The sequence below is a fragment of the Cynocephalus volans genome, chromosome X (genome assembly GCF_027409185.1).
Source record: "Cynocephalus volans isolate mCynVol1 chromosome X, mCynVol1.pri, whole genome shotgun sequence".
NCBI lineage: Eukaryota > Metazoa > Chordata > Mammalia > Dermoptera > Cynocephalidae > Cynocephalus > Cynocephalus volans.
The window spans coordinates 34,183,883-34,201,066 of NC_084478.1; the positions used below are offsets into that span (position 1 = coordinate 34,183,883).

General features: G+C 37.2%; 1 protein-coding gene across 3 annotated transcripts in view; it reads left to right on the forward strand.

Moving 5' to 3' along the window:
- Nucleotides 1-17,184, forward strand: part of POLA1 (DNA polymerase alpha 1, catalytic subunit) — a 283,541-nt gene that overhangs the window by 150,452 nt on the left and 115,905 nt on the right. Inside the window, exon 35 of one of the 3 annotated variants that reach the window (XR_010022374.1) lies at nt 904-1,070. The exons of the other annotated variants lie outside the window; for them this stretch is intronic. The gene's annotated coding sequence lies outside the window, so the exon portion shown is untranslated. The remainder of the gene's footprint in view (nt 1-903; nt 1,071-17,184) is intronic. 3 annotated transcript variants of the gene reach the window in all.

Consider the following 17,184-nt stretch of genomic DNA (forward strand, 5'->3'; position numbering starts at 1 on the left):
CCAGTCCCTTAAAACATGCCAGGTGTGTATTCTGTGCAATCAGCTTATCATAGTATGGTATTAGCTGTTGTAAAGGAGTTCTAATAAGCAAATAGGATCAGATACAGCCTTATATGCCACCTGACTTTTATCCTTTATAGAATAACCAATATTTTCCTGTGCCTTCTATATTTACCAGAATGCCTCTTTAACTTTGATTTCATTTAATCATAATCTTATGGCATGGACCCTGTTTGGGGAGGCTCAGAACTAGAGCATGATCCTGAGATACTAACATGGGACTCACATTAAATTCTGATGTGCCCAGACCACAGAGAACAGTGTTGTATTGTGAGGACTGACCCAGAGCCACTGACAAGATCTGAGCTTGGGCCATATTCTCTCCCTTGCCCATATCATTCCCTACACATGCGTATCCACCCTCCTAAGTTTTTTGTCAGAGGTAGAGGCAGCTATAGCCACAGCCCTTGCCTTTCCTTTCCCTGTATTCTGAAAGCTTGGTACTCGATTATATCAATTATCAGACCAGCCGCTGCTGGCCTCACAATCTCTGGTTTTGTACGGAAACCCCTTGGTCAGAGGCCCTGTCTGGTTTCTTACTAGCTCTGTAACTTGGGTTGGTTACTGAACTTCTCCAAGCCACAGTTTCCTAGCCGATGAAATGATGGTAGTAATAGTACCTACCCTATAAGGTCATAATGAGGACTATGTGGGATAATGCACTTAAAGTGTTTAGAAAGTACATAGAGTTCATTATTAATGTTCATTTTTTCCGATCTGAGACATAGTGAATGAACACGAACCCCCAGAGATTCAGACCTAGGCTGGGGCCTTGCTGCCCCTGTCTCCGAGGGGCATTTCCACTGGAAAGCTTACATCTTCTTGCTGCTCTGTCTCCCGTAGAGTCAGGATGGTGTCATGCTGTGCTATGCTTTATTTGGTCCTCCCTTCAGTTTGCCATGGGAGTTTCTATTTCTATGTTGGTGAATAAGGTCTCAAAGTCAGCCTTCGGAGAGGACACTAAGCTATAACTCCTTCAAGGCCCAGAACCCAGTATTGTGCCTTACCTGGTAAGTGCTCAGTAAATTTTGTTTTTTCATTTTTTTCTGTGCTCAGTAAATTTTATTGAATGAGTTCACAATATTCTGAGAGGTCGGTGCTATCGAATGACTCTCCCAGGTCACACATACATCACAGCATCAGGATTGTGACCAGACATGGGGAGCCTAGTCCAGAATTCTGCCCATAATTTCTGGGAAGACAGCTGATTATGGATACCAAGTTGCTTACCACATTTACTGCAGTCACTCTTATAATAGGATGGATAAAGAGCCCTAAGCATTAGCATTACAAGCCAGGTCAGGCCACAAGGCTGACTGTGACATGATTCCAGAAGGCTGATTATAGCCACCCAGCAATGGACCAGTCCAGCCATGGAAGAGAAACACATATGTTGAACCTGGGGTTTCAGCAACTTCTGATGTGGTTCACCTTCTCCAAAAGGAAAATTAGAGGCTTTTTGAAATGCTGAGAAAATACCATAAGAGTTGTCAAGTGTCTGAAAACAAGTGTATAAAAACAGAAAACTTCTTGTGCCAAAATAGTAGAATTCCTTTCTTCAGTTTGATTTCTCTAGCCTTGTTTATTTAGGAAAAACTCAACTTCACATCTAACTCCAGCCATTTAGAACTACTGTTGTAGTAGAGTAAGAAACTGAACCACAACAGTTTTCATTTAACCTTTCATAAGTGAGATTTTCACAACATCGACCTTCTTGACTTCAAGGAGCAAAACGGAACTGTCAGTTCTCTGCTGCAGATGTCAACAAGAGTTGGGAGGAGAGCACCCCAAGCTATGGCTGTCTTTCATATTTGGTTTGCCCAGAAAGTGTACATTATGGTTCATGTGTGGAAAATTGGCCCTTTGCAGATAGTTACAGATATGAATTTCCAAATGGTCCTTTGTAGCTTAGTCTTGTTAAATGGAATAGCCATATTTCTGTTCAGAAGGGGATTAATTTCTGAGGTACCATAGGAAAATTCTCAAAGCCTAGATTTCAAAAAATACTACTGATAAAAATTAGAGTGCTAGTCTTTTCTAAATGATGGGTGTTGGGTGGTTTTGTGCTTGGCATAAATCAGGGGTAGCTCTACTATATGCTCATATGCTCATACCAACACCTATAGTTGGCCTCAGCTTGCTTTGTTTTTCTTATTTTTAAAAATTTTTATTAAATTTATATTTTCTTAATTGACATAATAATTGTATGTATTCATGGGGTACAGTTGGTTATTTATAAAATACTGATTCGATAACTTATGAAGATTTTCCAAATGTTGACACATTTTATTATACAGTTTTAAAAAATCACATTTGTTCATATCACCACCAGTCTCATCAGAGAAGTCTGCAAATATTGAGAAGCTTTGACCTCACAGTGATGGATACAAATTTTCCAGTGAAAACTCACTGAAAGCTGGAATTTTATCATTGGTAATAAATACTGTCAGCTGATTTTCTTTGAAGTGACAGGCTCAGTTGGTTCATTTTTCAGAAAATATCTGCCAGATACCCAGGTCTGAATAACCACAGTTTGTTTGTCAGTTATTTGTTGGAGTAAAAATGGTGTTCTTTGAACAAAGTGGTTAGTTCAGCTTGCAACTTGGACAGTTGGCACAAGTTTTCCTAGAGACAGCTACTGTACTTTGGCACATGATGATATGAGGATACTTCATAAAGTTTGTGGAAAGATAGAATTGAAAGATAATACAAATCTTTCTATGAACTTTTTTTTTTTTTTTCCTCTTAGTATCCCAACCTAGAGATCCATTTAAGGGTTCAGATTTAATAAAATTTTAGTTTCTCATCAAGGGCATGCTTAAGTAAAACTGGCTTAGTTATTTATTGGTTACTGTGAGTGCCTGATGGTGAGGAATACAACGATGAATACTACAGTTTGGGGCCACTGCCTTGATTGATGCTAATGTGCTGGCAGTTTTACTCGTCATTGATTTTCCACCATCAGTGCAGATGTCAACCCAGTGAAAAAGACCAATGACATCTTAGTAATATTATGAAAATAGTTTTGACTTTGTGGACCCCAGAAGCTTTACTTCCAACTCTAGCAATTTATCCTAAAGAATTGTAACCCCAAATTGTGCAAGAATATACATTGATGAATTATGTTTATAATAGTGAAAAAATGAGTATAACTTAAATATCTAAGAATAAATGGTTGTTAAATTATGGTATATCAGTGGAAAAGTATATTATGCGGTCAATTGAAACAATATTTTGTGAGAGTAAAGACACAGGAAAATGTGAGAAAAATGTTAAGAGAGGAGAAAACGAGGAAACAAATTAGTATGTGAGGAATGATTCAGTTATGTGATAAAGATACTATGTGCATAAACTACTACCACAGTCAAGGGTCATACTTTCTGGCATAATCTTCCATCTGGAACCCACCGTACTGAATATGTTGCCAATCCCGGAGATGTGCAGAATGAAGCTTTGTAACATGTATGTTTCTTTGCTTGATGAGGAGTGGGTAGATACTTGATCTGTGAATATACAGTGAAATTCTAAATATAGTTCCCCTAAAGAACGTTGGAGAAAAATTCTAACATCTCCGTTAGAGCTTCATCACAAGAGAAATTTTAGCTGTGAGAATTTGGGAAAGAAAACTAAGCCATTATCTTCAGCTCATTACTTCCTTTCAATGGGACATGAAGATAGAACCCTAATAGCATGAGCAGCGGTTCCAGCACTCAATTGCATTCACTACTCCTGCTTTCTAAAAATTAGACCTAGGTATTAAGCCACTTTAAGGGATAACAACTTTTCTATATTTAAATGTGCATTTATTTTAACCTACCCAAGTCTATAACAGTGTGTATTCTTTTACAAATTCTAGCACGTGTACAGATTCATACACTCATCACCACAATCAAGATACAAAACAGTTCCATCACTCTAAAAAATTCCCTCCTGCTCTCCCTTTATAATCTTACCCTCCTTCCTACTCCTATCTCTGTCAACTGTGATTTGTTCTCATCACTAGAGATTTGTCTTTTCGAGAATGCCATATAAACAAAATCATACAGTATGTAGCCTTCGAAACTATCTTCTTTCACTCAGTTCATTTCTTTTATTCATGAATATTATTCCATCGTATGGATGTATCAGTTTGATCCATCTACCCATTAAAGGATATTTGGGTTGTTTCCAGTTTGGGTCAGTTATGAATTCAGCTGCTATAAACATTTGTGTACAAGTTTTTCTTTGAGCATAAGTTTTCATTTCTCTAGGATAAATACCTTAGGAGTAGGATTGCTGGCTTATATGCTAAGTGTATGTTTCACCTTTTAAGACATTGCGAAACTATTTTTCAGAGTGGCAGTACCATTTTTCATTCCCATCAGCAGCATATGAGAGTTCCAGTTGCTGGGCATCCTCGCTGGCACTTGGTATTGTTGGCATTTTTATTTTAGCCATTGTAATAGGTGTGGAGCCGTATCTCATTGTAGTTTTAATTTGCATTTCCCTGATGGCTAGTGATATTGAACATCTTTTCATATGCTTATTTGCCATCCTTATATCTTCTTAGGTGAAGTATCCCAAATTTTTCCCCATTTTTTATTGGGATTTTTTTGTTTTTTTACTGTTGAGTTTTTTTGGTTTTTTATATATATAGATACATATATGTATGTATACACACATACATATATATACCTGAATTTTCTTTTTTTTTGAAGACTAAGATCTTAGAAAATATGTTCTCTGACCATAATAACAGAAGCAAATTTAGAAAATTCACAAATGTTTGGAAATTAAACAATACACTCTTAAATAAACAATAGGTAGAAAGAAAATCACAGGGAAATTAGAGAGTACTTTGAGATAAAGATCAAAGAGCAACATGTCAAAATTTAAAGGATGCAGGGCTCATGCAGTGCTTCAGAGGAAAATTAATACTTGTAAACACATATATTAAAAATAAGAAACATTTCAAATCAGTAATGTGAACTTCTACCTTAAGAAAATAGAAAAAGTAGAGCAAACTAAACCAAAAAAAAAAAAAAAGCAAATACATGTAGGAAATAACAGTGTTTACAACAGAAATATATGAAATAGGGAATTAAAAAACAATAGAAAAAATCAAAACCGAAAGTTGATTCTTTGAAAGGTAAACAAAATTTGCAAACCTGAATCTAGACTGACCAAGAAAAAAGAGAGAAGACTGAAATTACTGCAATCAGAAATAAAGTAGGAGCATTATTACATTGTCACTATGGCTTTTTGTGGTGGTGAGATTTAGTTTCTTTCTCTTTCTCATTTGCAGTTTTGTTCTACCAATGGGTTTTGTTCTTTCTTGTGTGTTCGTGATAGTAATTATCATTTTTCGGATTGCAGATGTAGGACTTCCTTGAGGATTTCTTGTAGGGCTGGTTGTGTGGTGGTGTACTCTTGCAGTTTTTGTCTGTCTAGAAAATACACTATTTTTCCCTCATTTCTGAAGGATAGTCTTGCTGGGCATAGTATTTTTGGCTGGCAGGGTTTTCATTCCACTTTCTTCTGGCCTGTAGAGTTTCTGTTGAGAAGCGTGCTGTTAGTCTGCTAAGGTCTCCTTTATAGGTGACTTGTCACTTTTCTCTTGCTTCTTTTAAGATTCTTTCTTTGTCTTTGAGCTTTGCCAGTTTGACTATAATGTGTCTTGGAGAGGATCTTTTAAGATTGAATCTGTTTGGGATCGTTGAGCCTCCTGGATCTGAAGGTCCATATCTCTCCCTATACCTGGGAAGATTTCTGTTATTATTTCAGTGAATAGGCTTTTCATGCCTTTTCCTTTCTCTTCCCTTTCTGGAACATCCATTATTCAAATGTTTGTGTGCTTAAGGTTATCTACTAGCTCTCTTACATTTTCTTCATTTTTATAAATTCGTTTTTCCTTTTTTTTTTTTTTGGTCTGCAAGGGTTATTTCTAAAAGAGTATCTTCAGGATCAGGAATTCTTTCTTCTGCTTGTTCTAGCCTGCTGCTTAAGCAGTCAGTTCTGTTTTTTATTTTGTTGAGTGAATTGTTCAGTTCCATGAGTTCTACGACATTCTTTTTTAAGGTGTTAATCTGTTTGTAATTTTCCTCCTGCATATCCTGGATTTTTTTTTTTTTTTTCTCATTTCATTATGTTGTCTGAGTCTTCTCACATCTCAGTGAGTTTCCTTAAGATTGTTGCTCAGAATTCCTTCTCAGTCATTTCAAGGTTTTCCTGCTTTATAGGGTCTGGTATTTGAGAACTACTGTATTCTTTTGGTGGTGTCATATTTTCTTGGGTTTCGTATTTCTACTATCTCTACGTTGATGTGTGGTCATCTTGTAGAGCAGTTGCTTCTTCTGTTACTCTGGAGTGGGCTTTGAGGAGAGAGATGTCCTCTTCTTTTTCCAGTCTCTACTGATGACTCTCCTTGTGTCAGTACAGTCAATTGTCTGGGGGGCCACCTACACAGTGACTGTGGCTGCTGCTGTGGCATTGAGATGCTTTTTCGGCAGCTGTGGCTGTGGCGGTGTTGTGCCACCTGCGTGGAAGTGGTGTTTGTTGGGCTACCTGTGTGGAAGTGGCATTTTTGGCGTGCTCGCTTGCCTGTTTTCAGGCAGGCAGTATGGCCCTCAGCTCCTTGCCTAGGACCCCAGGCATGCTCTCTTGCTGGCTTCTGGGTGGAGGGGGCTGCCTACTGTTGAGTTTTGAGAATTCTTTATGCAAGAGTACTTCAAAAGGTTCATGGAAAAATAGAACCAAAAGATAATACAAATCTTTCCGTGAACTTTTTGAAGTACCCTCATATATTCTAGATATTGATCCTGTATTGGATATGTGATTTGAAAATATTTCCTCCCAGTCTTTCACTTGTCTTTTCATTCTCTTTATGGTGTCTTTCACAGAGAAAAACTTTTAAATTTTGATTAGGTCCATTATATGAATTTTTTCATTTGTAGATTGTGTTTTTGGTCTCATGTCATAGAACTCAAATTTTATATCTAGATTTATGATCCATTTTGAGTTAATTTTTGCATAAGGTGTGAGTCTAAGGGCAAGGTTCATTTTTTCCCCCCTGGTCTTTGTATGTCCAATTGTTTCCACACCACTTACTGAAAAGACTATTCTTTCCCCACTGAATTGCTTTTGTACCCTTGTCAAAAACCATGTAGCATACTTGTGTGGGTCTATTTCTGAACTCTTGTCTTCCATTGTTCTCTGTGTTTCTCTCTTTGCCCAATGCCATAGTCTTTATAGTAAGTCTCGTGTAGTGTGATTCCTCCATTTTATTATTTTCAAAAATGTTTTAACTATTCTAGTTCTTTTGCCTTTTCATATAAATTTTAGAGTCAGCTTCTCTTTATCAGCAAAAAAATCCTGCTGGGATTTTCATTGGGATTATGTTAAATCTATATCACCCTAGGGAGAACTGACATCTTTATTATGTCAAGTCATCCAATCTGTGAACATGGTATGGTATGTTTCTTCATTTTTTTAGGTCTTCTTTGTTTTCTTTCATTAGCATTTTGTAGTTTTCAGCATACACGTCCTGTACAGGTTTTGTTAGGGTTATACCTAAGGAGTCATTTTGAGAGGTACTGTTGTTTTGTTTTGTGTTAAGTTTTGTTTCCAATCATATTCCTTAGTATATAAAAATATAATTATAATTTTTTGTTCTTATATTTCCATGGTTCAGAAAGTTACAGGTAAATCATTTGGTTCTCAAAAGAATACTGAGAATCCATGAAATGTTAAAAGTAACATACTTAAATGCATTGTTAATGTGCAGCCCTTAAAATTCAATTTGTAAATCTATTTTCTATTGGCCCAAATATTTGGCCACATAATACTGCCAAGTTAAAAAAAAATCAGCTTGGGCCGAGCCTGTGGCGCACTCGAGAGAGTGCGGCGCTGGGAATGCGGTGACGCTCCCGCCATGGGTTCGGATCCTATATAGGAATGGCTGGTGCACTCACTGGCTGAGTGCCGGTCACGAAAAAGACAAAAAAAAAAAAAAAAAAAAAAAATCAGCTTGTATAGTGTAATGTCACTTTTGTAAAATTAATAGATTTACATGAATATCTGTGTGCATATATATGTTTAGAGAGATTTCTAAAAGGATGTTTAATATATGACAATCATATCTGAGTGGTGAAAGTTGTAGGTGATTTTTATTTTTTCCATGTTGCTTTTCTCTATTCGAATATTTCACAATAGGCATGTATTGGTTTTTTTTTAAAAATTTTTTAATTGAAACATAGTTGATTGTACATATCTATGGAGTACAGAGTTGACCATCTATACCACATGTATTGTTTTTATCAAAACAATGAAGCTGCTTTCAAAAGGAAAATTAAAATAGTGAACTTTATTTTTTGTTGTGGTGTTTTTGGTTTTTTTTTTTTTTTCTTGGTGGATGGCTGGTATGGGGATCCAAACCCTTTGACCTTCCTGTTATAACACTGTGCTCTAGCCAAGTGAGCCAAATGGCCAGCCAAATAGTGAACTTTAATATGGTCCTTACCAGTGAGGGAGGATAATGTAGACTCAAGTCCTATTTGGAAATTATTTGCATCCTACAAATCTTGATATTGCCCCAGCCATTCTAAGATTCTAAAATTTTATATGGAAAACCAAAGGAACGTGTTCAGACAGATGGAGAAGAATACTGCATCTGGAACTTTTCTTCACTCTAGCATTTCTTTTTTATCACATACTTGTCTGTTTACCAGGCAAAGACAGTGGATCTAAACCTTGGCTACACATTAGAATCACCTGGGCAGGTTTCTTTTTAAAGATTATAGGATGACTTAGCCCACCCTGAATGTTAGGTTAGAATTTCTCAGGGTGGAGCCAGTGCATCAGTATTTTTAAAAATTCTCCATGTGATCACTAAACCCTTCAGAAAAATACATGTTGATGAATTCTAATGTAATGTGTAAGAACCACTGAGTACTTTAAAATGAGATTCCATGGGTTACATGTGAGAATATGAAAATAAAAGCTATATATGTTTTTATACCTGAATCAAGTTGACTTATAAATGAGAAGGGAACCAAATTTCTAAAAAAAAAAAAAAAAATTCTCATATGACCAAAAATAGTTTTGTGAAAGCAAAAAGCTCATTGCATCTTTTTAATATTTCCACACTTTTAGTGGGAATTTGCCATCCTTTTTACATCTTCAGGTGTATTGCTGACACTTGACAAATGGCGGATAATTAGCATTGCTCAACCATGTCTGTATTTGTGTATAGAAATCTCATCTTCCCTGTATCTCTTCTAGGAGACCTCCCATATAATGATTTTTTGACACCATCTGATCCTGAGCATACTAAGAAATTATGGTCTTTCCAACATTTTAAAGTGCTTCTGAGAGCTGCAATCCTGTCACCACCGTCTCAGCCTTGACTGTGACTCACCATAGTCTCCTTTTGACTAGCTTCAGTTTCCCATCTGTAGGAAGTGACTATATTTGCACATGCCTAGCACTACATGAGCAGGGCCCAAAAATCAAAATGAGGTAATACCTAGGCTGCATTTCCCAGCGTTCCTTGTAGGAATCAGATAACAGAAATGGGATTCTACAACTTCTTTAGTATGCAGGAACTTGAGTGAAAATATAGGACTGTCGGGCCGAGCCCGTGGCGCACTTGGTAGAGTGCTGCACTGGGAGCGCGGCGACGCTCCCGCCGCGGGTTCGGATCCTATATAGGACTGACTGGCTGAGTGCCGGTCATGAAAAAACGACAAAAAAAAAAAAAAAATATATAGGACTGTCTATCTTGAAATGTTTTGGGCTTCTTTAGGGTTTCTATGGAAACTGTGAAAATCTTGCAAACTGAGGGCTTGCTACTTAGCTCACCAGTTGGTTAGAGTGTGGTGCTGATAACACCAAGGTCCAGGGTTCGATCCCTGTGCTGGCCAGCTGCCAAAAAAAAAAAAAAAAAAAATCCTGTGAACTGGTTTTACTTAGCTACCTGTTTATACAGGCTGTCAGGACTGAGGTAGGCTGTCTGGACCCTCCTCTCTAAACAGTTGTTTTGCTGCTCTCACCTACCAAAAGTATTTAATTTGCCTGCAAGAAAGAGACAAGGGATTTTAAAAGGAAAGGATTACATTATGTTAATATACATTGTATATTAATGCAGTGCATTGCTATTTTCAAGTTTCGGTTTTTTGGTGGCTGGCGGGTACAGGGATCTGAACTCGTGACCCTGGTGTTATAAGGCTGTGCTCTAACCATCTGAGCTAACTGTCTAGCCCTGCATTGCTGTTTTCAAAGGATTTTTGTACCTTACCTAATTTGTTCCTCACGGTATTCTTGTGAGGTATGCACAGCAATGCCCTCTAGCATTTCCCACCCTGGGATAACAGAAGCCTGTGAGTCACCCACATTGCATATCATGGGCTTGGATTCCTCTTACTCTCACACTGCCTTTTCCACTTCTCACAGCTTTAATTCAGTTCCTGGCCATCTCGTCCTTAGTTTTCTAGTTGATCTCCCTGTTTTGATCTATTTCCATATCAGTCCATCCTCCATACCATTTTCAAGATTATCTTTCCAAAACAGAATTAATAATGTCATCCTTCAAGCTTAAAAACCTTTTGTGGTCGCTAATTCCTTACAGAATAGAATTGAAAGTTTGTAGCATTGCCTTAGGCCCCAAGCCAGCCTTTCCACCTTTGCCATCTGCCCACCACACCAGAGAGCTTGGTATTCCTCAAAGATCCCACATACTTGGTTATTTCCACACCTTCACTCCTGCCATCTCTACCTCGAACCACACCCCACAACTCATGATGCTTCACTTTGTGAAATCCTCCTTCCGCCTTCAATGGCGCAGTCTCTGAAAAGCCTTCCTCACTCAGCTCTCCAGACAGAATGTTTTATTCTCTCTTACGTGCTCCCATGACTCTCTGGACACACCTCTGTGACGGTACCTATCACCAAATTGATTGACTCTTCCCCACAGGCTGCAAGGTTCTTGTGGAACATAAGCCGTGTTGTGTAGGATTGTGTTTAGCCTCATGTCACCTGAGCATGCATAGTGCCAGGGACATGGCAGACACAGGACTTATTTGAGTGAGGGAGTGATTTTTGGAACCTTTGAAAAAGCTGTATGTGTAGTATTTATGTTTGATGGAACAGCCAACTAATTCTTACTTTTTATTGCTAATGACTCCACAGCCAGTGGACAGTATTTTCTGGAACGTCATCTTTAATCTCTCCTGCTATCTAAACTTTAATCACCTTAGGATTCTCGAAGAAGTCAAACGTATTCTTGCATTACACTCTCTCCCCCCCCCCCTTTCTCTCTCTGCATATTTTTACCTTAAAAAATTTCTCTGTATTTCTTGCTTGCTTCTTGAACCAAAGGTTTGGTGTTGAGCTCTCCTTTTGTTTAATAGTACTCTTCCTGTCCCCCAGATCATGACCAAGAAGCTAGCTTCTTAGCAACAAAGTTGATTTTCCAACTCCTGTTGGTGTAAGTTCTCAAAACTGGGCAGTCATATCTTTTTCTTATTAATACTATGACTAAATACACAGACATAGTTTTGAGAAGCCCTTAGCACTTGTGTATTTGTCTGGTTTTGTATGGTCTTTCCCTTGCCCCAGCACAGAATTGCACCATTGCAGAAGAATGATGGGGACTAGTTGGCTTTTGCCTCCTGTTGGAGAGTTATGATGTTTATTGGTCATATGCTCAGTGGTGCTGGTGACGTGTTAGAGAAAATCAGGGTAGATAGGAAAGTGGCTGATACTAGGATATGAAATCCAGATTTTTGGAGGGGACCTCAGAAAAGCTCATAACTTCTTCTCCTAACACAATCAGAATGTCTTCCGTGTTGCATACTGAACTGGTGGTTATGATGCAACTAATGGACTGACAGAAGAAGATAGTTCAGCAGCGAAGGGCTTGTCATAGAATCATAAGGCCTTGATTTCAAGGAACCTCTCACCTCTGTCCACCTTCAAAATGGCCATTTTCCATTTTTAGAGGATAAAATTTGAGTATGTGGAACAGAATTAAATGTCTTTGGACAAGAGTAATGCAGTGTCTGATTTTCATTCTGAAGTTGGTTGTAGAAACAATTCTGTAGGGATAAGTCAGAGCAAGGGAATGGACATGAGTTTAGATGACATTTTTTTTATCAAGCCATCACTAGCAGTTGATAGAACAGTTGTCCTTTTTTGCTACTTTCCTCCAGGTAGAATAAAGTGTAATTTGCAACACTTGGAACCTTGCAAAAGACAACCAACCAAACAGATAAACCAAAAAGAAATCATCTAAGTCACACACTGAGTAAAACTTTGTCTGAGCAGTCTCCGATTTCTTGAGCAGCAGTCAAAAGTCCTACAACACCTTCCCACCACTGTCATGTTTCTGTTGAGGCTGAGTCAGGCACATAGCTTTTGTGTTTGGCTTTAAAATCAAAGTTGTTTTATTATATTAAACTGCCAGGGCCATGTCTTCTTGACATGAGATCCCTGAAACGCCTGTTATAATGCCGTAGATTCAGCAGACACTCAGCTTTATGTGAAGTCACACTCACTAGAAGCATCTGAATTCCCATTTCTGTATTTACAAACACATGGATTGCAAGAGCAGCTCATTTTCTAAACTAATGCTTTACCTGGTTCTTTGGTAAACTTTTGGGTGATTTCAGGCCATCACCACAGAAGTTAATGTCTGATATCCATCATCATGTTTGTTTTATAGGAAGAAAAGATGGGTTGTTTGGAAGAAACAAATTAGGTTTTGGTGATGTTAAAATGAGTCAGTTGCGTGTTTTGGAAGTTCAGTGATGCTTTTTGTTCGTTGAATTTATAAGGAAGGCACTTATGATGTCTAATTGTTGCCTATCCAAAGAATCTACTTCAAGCCAAATTTTGAGCTGCATAAATGTTCACATAATGTTTGTGAAAAATGGGTTCTAAGAAATCCTTATTTCTTCTCAGTTGTGGAGTTAAATGCCCACAGTAAAGATTATGTAAAATGTATACTTACATCCTTATGTATATTTTTATAAAATTTGGTTTATTATCTAAGAAGTTTTAAAAAGCCTGATAATGCTAGTTATACATACGCACTTTTTTTTTTTTTTTTTTTTTTTTTTTTTGCTGACTTGTAAGGGGATCTGAACTTGTGACCCTAGTGTTATAAGCCTGCACTGTAACCAGCTGAGCTAACTGGCCAGCCCCATACACACTTTTTTAAAAGTCAGGAATCACTCCTTTTCTAAAGAAGACAATCAAAATAAGCATTTTGAAGAGATGGATTTAAGACAGCAAAATTGTTGTATCTTTGGCTATGTAAAAGAAATACTGTACCTTGAACCAGAAAATGTATATTAGCGATGGTTCGGTTAGTGACTGCAAAAGCAAAATAAATATCATAGTGTAAAATACAGTTCCACATGATAGCATGTTTGGCTGGTCCTGAACATCAGAGTTTAGGGAGTTGCTAGCACTACAGTGGGTTCTGCTTTTTTGCATGAAAATACATTAATAATGAAATCTTATAGTGCCTTTGTTTCACATTGATTGATTTGGAGAGAGGTCTGGTCAGGTCTTGATATTTGTTTTCTAGGGGCAGTGGGAGGAGTATTTGACATAAACCTATCCAAAAAAGTTGCCTTATTTCTCCTCTTCAAACCTTCCACTGCCTCTGCCATGTCTTTGCAGAATAAGGCTGCACCATTGTTTATTGTGGATATAGCAGGCTGATCAGAATATTATTTTTTACTGTAAAATGGCAGTGTAACGAGTTAAATGATAAGCTTACATGAACGGAGATATTTTCTTCCCTTGTTAGAGTTAATCTTTAAACAGTCTTCGTATGTTCAGAGAAAAGATACTGTTAAAGACCCCAGATTGTAAAAGCAGTGCCACTTCTTCTGAGAGCTTTGGGGCAATCCTCTGATGTGTAATTGCTTTTACATCAGTCACAAGAGAGAGACAAGAATGCGCTTTCCTTGAACTTAACAGTTTGGGCAATTTTCTATAATCCAGTAAATACAAATTGTAGCTTGATTATTCATCTACGTCTGTCAAGCAAATTTTAATGGATGAATGAATGAGTCAAATCTATGCATGGAAATATACAAATGTGCAAAATATGGGTCTAATTACCAGGCTGCTGAATTTACACAAGGTCAGGTAAACAAGGCACCAGTGTAATGATTATTAATTGTTAATAATGCCTTTGGGAAAACATTCACATTTTCCTTCTGAATACCTAACAGTTTGCCTTTCTAGTCATTTTAAACTCTGAAAATTTTAGCTGGTCTGAAAAAACTAAGACATTTTTGCCCTACTTTTATCCTTTCACTATAATCGCTTACTAATTCTTTTAGAATAACACGTAAAATGTAATACATTTTTCAGGACTCTTTTGAAAGTCACAGTTTAATATGATGTGAGAGAATTGGAGGGGGGGTGTCACATATTCACACAACAGAATGAAGTAGCTGTTGTCTTTTGTCTTCACTGAAGGGAAGAGCATGCCCCCCTCCCTTTCCAAACCTAATCAACATTCTAAAACATGAAACCAAGGTGGCAAAAAAGGAAGGGAAATCAAAGCAGGCTTTTTTTCCCCTCTATTTACCATAGTAAGTCAACATTTGACTCTGTCTTGATATTCTATAAAATGAATGTTGTAAAAAGAATAATATCAATGAGTACTCTCCCTTCAAAATGCCCAAGGGCCGAAATAATTGAGGGAGTATTTGCTGAGGTTTTTCTTAGTTCAGTAACTCTTGATCACTGTGCAGTTTTGTAGCTGTGCTATCATTAAGGGCTCTCCGTATCTGGAAGGATACCCCCCTCTCCCAGCTTTAAACCAAAAGTCATAAATTGTCGAACTAACATGCTGTCTGCAGGTCACCCAGGCGAAAACACTGCATCTTGAGAAATCTATCTTTGTGCCACTGTGCTTTGAAAATCTTGAATATTTTGCATTAATGGTATTGCTACAGTCTCTCGCTGGGCTGTCTTCTCATCTTCACAAGCTTTACATTCAGAAGTTTTCCCCCATAGTTAATCTAAACCTTCTCACTGTTCTAGGCCTTAGTTCCAACTACACAGCTCTGTTCAGTGTTACATGAGTATACCCACCTTCCTCTATGCTTTTTTCCCCAAAACATTTGTAAGTGGCACTCATAAATCCCTTTCCTTTTTTTTTTTCTGGAACTCTTTATTTTTTAATCATCGTTGCCCTTAGTGGGTTAGATTATACTAGATATAAGCCGAATGGATTTGGACTATTTTTTGACCTTAGGTAGGTAGTATCCTATCTTCTTTTATACACTACTCTAGAATATAACACACACACTTTATACACATTCATGAGTGCTATAGTGGCTTAATTAAATCTATGTAGAATTATAGCCAAACTCTATATTCTGGCCTTTGAGACATTATGTAATCTGACCTTTCCTCCCCACAGACTCTCCCATCCAACAACACTGTCAAGTCATCATCCCTTCAGATAGACCTTCTTGTTTTCTTAGGATTGCCAGGATTGTCCTCACCCACTTGCTGTTTCTGTCTGTTTAAATTCTTCTCAACCGTTAAGACCCAGGCCCATCTCAGTTCTAGGAAGTCTGTAGTAGACATCACAGCTAAAGAACTTTGAATGTATAAATTTTATCCCCCAAGTTCCTTAATACAGTCTCATAGTTATTTTGTAAAATCGTTTTGTTCCTTATAAGGTTGTGTAGACTTCTGGGAAGCAAGAGAAAGAACAAAGACTAAGTATTTTTTGAGCTATCCGTGAAACACTTTTCTAGGTACTTTTTACATACATAGTTTCATTTCATTCTTGTAGCAACCCTGTGAGGTAGGTGGTATTTTTTCCATTTTTATAGATAAGGAGCCTGACTCTTATAGTAAGAAACTCAGCCAAATGTTAGAAGAAGAATAATGTTGTAGAGCTGGGATTTAAGTTTGGGCCTCTCTGATTTAAAGCCAAAGCCCATATATTCTTTTCACAAAGTCTCCTCCATATAAAAGAGTGAGTTTGCATCCTAGTCTATCAAGTTACTAGAAAGTTCAAAGAACAAAATAGGTGTTCAGTAAATGATTGAATTTATGACTATGGAAATCTGAATTGCTTGGACTTCATTTCTTTTACCCATCTGCTAACGGTACTGTGAATTAACAGTAATATAGCCAAAACCTTAACAACGGTTCTCTGTATTTTCAGAGATGGCTAATAACATGAGAACTTGACAGTTGTACTCCAACCTTAAGGTTGTTTCCTTGAGACAAATTTTGGGTTTTTTTAATTTGTCTATTTTTGAGTTTTTCTCTTGTTGATCCCAACATTCATTGGTATTGTTAAATGTCACTCTTCTCACTTAGTATTTGCACTTCGTTTTAAGAAAGGAAATCTCATTGTAGTAGCGAATAATATTTGCTTCTGTCAAGGAACTATTAAAACACCAGAGATTTAAAAATATTTGTATTCTAAAGTTTGTATAAAACTAAGTAATACTTTTCCTTTGCCCTGTGTTTACTCCAGGAGTAAGCCTGGGTGCATACTAAAAAGCCATGGTCTTTCTAACTTCAATTTAGGACCTAGTGCTGAGTTATAATTATGCCTATAGGTAAGGAAAAACTGGCATTTTATCTTTCACAGAAAATAGGCAGGTGTACTTTTGGGGGGCTGTTTCCTTTTTAAATTTAAAAGAGGGAATTTTTATGAGGTGTATCTATTCTTGAAGAATTAATAATTATAAGGATTAAGAAGGAAGATTGTCTAGCCTAAGAATGAAAAAAATTTTAATTTGATGAGCACAGGCAATGTGACTGAGCTTTGGGGTGACAAAAGTATGATCTGTTTTAGATATCTGAGTTTTCTTATCAACTTCTGTGCATATTGATAAGTTCAGCCTGTTTTGCAAACACTTACTAATGCCATAATGCTTTTTCCCATATCTTCCATCTGAATTTTTTACTATTATTGATTGAGGATTCAATTGAGAAATGTGTTTAGAACCCTGCTTTCCGTGGTAATCACAGAAGTCAGTGGGAAGACAAGAAAATTGTATTGAAAGAAATTGTGTGCGTGTGTGTTTTGTGTTTCAGCATAGATTATCTCTGCCAAAATAATAGCTGTCATTTTGTTCTTCTTATATTAGTGGC